Source organism: Pteropus vampyrus, unplaced genomic scaffold (assembly GCF_000151845.1).
Source record: "Pteropus vampyrus isolate Shadow unplaced genomic scaffold, Pvam_2.0 Scaffold8, whole genome shotgun sequence".
In the NCBI taxonomy this organism is placed as follows: Eukaryota; Metazoa; Chordata; class Mammalia; order Chiroptera; family Pteropodidae; genus Pteropus; species Pteropus vampyrus.
The window spans coordinates 1,865,766-1,870,291 of record NW_011888789.1 but is presented as its reverse complement, the minus strand read 5'-3'; the positions used below and the strand labels follow the sequence as shown (position 1 = coordinate 1,870,291).

At 42.5% G+C, this 4,526-nt stretch overlaps 1 pseudogene; it reads right to left on the bottom strand.

Moving 5' to 3' along the window:
• Window positions 1-254: 254 nt before the first annotated feature.
• LOC105299602 lies at window positions 255-656 on the bottom strand (annotated as a pseudogene).
• Window positions 657-4,526: the final 3,870 nt, after the last annotated feature.

The following is a 4,526-nucleotide window of genomic DNA, read 5'->3' as shown; positions in this document are numbered from 1 at the left end:
GGAAGTGTACTTTTCCTTCTAATAAAGCTTTTCCTTTCTATTGTATTTTGGTGTTTTGCTCAGTTCTTTGTTTGAGACATCAAGAACCTGGACAATGCGCTGGGAGAGGGTCCCCACTCCAGTAACAAAATATTTATGATAAAGATAATTGAACACAGTAATAATAATAAGAAAAAAGCATGGAGAGATTTGCTCATTGAACTGAGCCTGTTTACCCTCACAAATAATTCCTGTACAGAAGGATGATGGAATTTTTACTCTACAGTTTCATAGACCTGAGTACAGGTAACACTGTTCACAACACATTCTACCACTAATTTCCCAACTTCCAATTTTCTTGTTACTGTGCTTTCCTTCCCATCCCATTCCTAATGTTGAATCAATGCACCATTTATAACTTGCAGACAGTCTGAGTTTTTCTGCCATTAGCTATGATTTGTTCAAACTTCTTGCTCAGGTTACATGAAAACCGCCTTGTTTTCAAATTTCTTTCAGTTTTTATGGAGCGGTTTTTGCTGTCAGAAGTGATGACACAATCTGGTTTGGCCATGGCACCCATGGAAGAGTAATTCCTTCATGTTCTCATTAAAGCCTTTGCTCTCAAGTGCTACTTTCCTACCAGCTGCTGAATGGTGGCCATGGTGGGCGCGGGCGGTGTGCGGGGTCAGCAGAGTAGAAAGCCATATGGGGAGCATGGCCTTTACCACTATATTTCTGTACTATCTGGTTGGTGATATGCCTATATGTGCTTTGATCTTTTATTTCAAGTCTTTTTGAATAACTTGCAGAACATCTAAAGAGTAAATTATTAATAAATACTAAATGGTTCCAGATAGTCTACCTTTTAGTTAATGTATGTGCCTTTTATATATGTTTTGTTTCTTTCTATATTCCTGCTCATCTGAGGTCCCTTCTTGCTATCGTCAATATATTCTACTTAATCTCTCCACCCTTATTTGCTCCCCTGCTTTGGAGAATCCAAATAGTCAGTCATTAGCTGCATTTTTCTCAGGAAAGACTTTTCTGTGAGTTTCTAGTCTTAGTAAACAGCTCAAGTGATGTATATTTTGGTTGCATTTTTTGATAACTTTGGGTAACTATCACCTGATTTAAATGGACAGCTAATTCATCCAAATAAATGAGGTTTTAAGGCCAACTCCATTCATTTACAGCATCTGTGTTGTAGCCACCAGCCCCCAATAGTCACACGGACCACCAGAAACTAGTGAGTTATAGGAAACACACTCTTTATTCAGCCAGGGATATGCAGACCCCAAATTAAGCAGCTCTGAAATGCAGAGGTACAGGGTTTTTAAGCTCTAAACCCCATTCTTCATTCTGTTTGAACACACAAGTCTATTTTTCTTCTTTTTACTAACTGTCAACCCACAGGTCGGTTGTGCAAGTGGGGAGTACAGAAGCAGAAAGCTTATCGTTAGAATGTTATATTCCCATGGATGATAACCTATGTTCCCATGGGCGATAGCCAAACAGTAATTTTCTAGCCAGCACATTCCCCACTGGCCTTAGCAAAAATCAATGATTCTTCATGCGGAATTTGCTCATAGCCTCTATTTTGTAATACTAAAAGTTTAATAGAATTGATTGTCTTCCTTATATATGCAAACAAGAAATTGAGGAAACATGGGCCAAAAGTTAACAAGAGGAAGAGGACGATTAAAGGTCCAGCTACAGCAGATAGAAGGATTGTTAGCCATGGTGACCAATTGAACATCCTATGAAACCAGTTATCTGATTCTAGTCTTTGTTTTCCCCTGGCATCTAAATTTCTCTGTACTAGCAGTAAACTTTCTCTAATTAATCCAGAGTTATTGGCATAGAAGCAACAGGTTTCACCTAGAGCCATACATAATCCATCTTGTTCTAAGAATAATAAATCTAAACCTCTTGTATTTTGGAGGACTACTTCTGCTAGTGAATCGACTTGAAGTTCTAGCCTGCTGATGGTGTCTTTTAAGGTTTTGATATCCTTATCTTTCTGTATTCCAATTTCACGTAATTCATTTTCTCCCTTGATGAGAGCAGTAGTACATACAGCTGCAGAGCCTGCTATTCCGAGTCCTACAAGAAGGAGTATTAAGACTGGTACGGACCATTTTTGTAGACTGTCCTGGTGGAATGGGCCTGCCATCTGGCCCATTGTAAAGGAACACTTGGGGGGAGTACAAAGATCAGGATACAAATACTAGTCTCACTTGAGTTGAAAAGAACAGATGCAGCACAGTGAGTGAACTATCACATGCTAGCCAAGTATTATTTGGAACCTTATAGTATTTACCCCCTGAGGTAGGTACTTCGATAGCACGATTACAGTTATTGAAGTAAGGTGACTGTGCTAACAGTTTGGAATAGTTCTTTGAAATTAGGCAGTTTCCTTTTTCTTATATGTCTCCTAAGGGGAGTTTCCCATTCGCAGCCTTGTGCGCTGCTGAGCTCAGTTAGGTTTAGGGGAGTTCCTACCCCGACATAATAAGGGGGTTTTGGGTTTAGGCACAAAGTTCTTTGAAATTAGGCAGGTTCCTTTTTCTTATATGTCTCCTAAGGGTGTTTCCCATTCGCAGCCTTGTGCGCTGCTGAGCTCAGTTAGGTTTAGGGGAGTTCCTACCCCGACATAATAAGGGGGTTTTGGGTTTAGGCACAACCAGCAATCTTGTCCTATGTCTGGGATGATCTTATTCAAGACCTTGTGTACTGTCATTAACATAGTTATTAATGCTCCTTCTGGTTCTGGCTGTGGCTGGTCGAATGCCTGGGGTTAAAGAGGAAAAAAGGAAGAAACAAAGGGTTAGTTAGACTTATGTATGTTTGAATCTTAATCTTAAGGGCCCATCTTCCTGAGCTGTCCACTCTCGTGCTGCCTTCACGTGGGAGTGATGAATCCATGATAGGATGTCGTCTACTTTAACTGCAGTGGGCATCATCAGGTAGACAGTGAGGGGTCCTTTCCATTTGGGTTCTAGTCCTTTGGAAGTGAACTTCCGGATCCACACAGAGTCCCCAGGCTGAAAGTGATGGGGAAGTCCGTCCCCTAGGGCTGAGTGGGCAGCACGAACCCGGGACTAAATCTCCTTCTGTACACTTTGAACGGCTTGTAAAGACTTAAGACAAGGTTATGTAGTTCTGCCTTTTTCTCATCTTCTATTCTAGGTACTAAAGGTTGGGGTTTTCCAAAGAAAATTTCAAATGGGGTGAATCCATTAATATATGGAGTACACCTGGCTTGGAGAAAAGCAAAGGGGAGAAGTTCTACCCGGGTCCCACCAGTTTCTAATCCTAACTTGATTAATGTCTCTTTTAGGGTTCGATTCATTCTCTCTACCTGGCCCAAACTTTTGGGGCCAGTAGGCACAGTGGAGTTTCCATTGCAAATTTAGGTAGCTAGCCAATTGTTGTGATACCTTTGCTATGGAAGCTGGCCCGTCATCCAACCCTAAAGTTCCAGGGAGACCAAATCGAGGGAGAATTTCTTGTAGTATTTTCTTAGTAACCAGTAAGGCAGTCTCTTTCCTGGTAGGGAAGGCCTCTTCCCATTCTGAAAATGTGTCTATAAAAACAAGTAAATATTTGTAGCTTCCCACAGTTGGAGTTATCTCAGTGAAATCTACTTCCCAGTGGTCCCCCGGATAAGTTTCTCTTTCCCTATGCCTAGGTTCTTCTATCTTCCCCTTCTTTGGATTAATTTGGGCACAAGCCAGGCATCGTGAAGCAATCTCCTCTGCAGTTCTTCTCCCTTTTAACAAGTGAATTAGGGGTCTAAAGCTTGGAGCATCTTAGTTCACCCTAGGTGTGTGGTCTGGTGTAGTTGGTGGAGGAGAGTCCTTCCAAGGGCCATGAGAGCCCGATTTTTCCATCTGGGATTGTCTACCACCCCTGTTGGTTCCTAGTAGCTCCATTATCCTGAAAATATATGTTCTCTTCCACCGTATAGGTTGGAGACGGAGGCAGTTCTGGGTAAGGAACAAAAGTCGGTAGATGTGGTTGGAGTCCCCCTGGCTTTGTGGCCACTGTTCTTGTCTCTGCATTGGCTCTTTGGTTTCCTTCAGCCTCAGGACTATTCCCTTTTTGATGCCCTTTACAAAGAACAATAGCAAGAGTCTTAGGCATCTATATGGCTTCAAGTAAGGCTAAGATCTCCCCCTTGTTCTTGATGTCCTTCCCAGCTGAAGTCAGAAGCCCTCTTTCCTTGCAGATGGCTCCATGTACATGTGTAGTGGCAAAGGTGTTTCAGCTGTCAGTATATATTGTGACTGCCTTATCCTTTCCCCATCTTAGTGCCTCAGTGAGGGCGATGAGTTCTGCCTTTTGAGCAGAAGTCCTATGGGGAAGAGCCTGTGACCAGATGGTGCCAGTTAGAGTTATGACCACTGCCCCAGCATACCTCCTTCCTTCCTGCATGAAGCTGCTCCCGTCTGTGAATAGAACTTCATCGGCCTCAGGCAGAAGGGAGTCTCTTAGGTCTGGCCGCGAGGAACACACAGCATCAGTGAAATTTATGCAGTCATGAA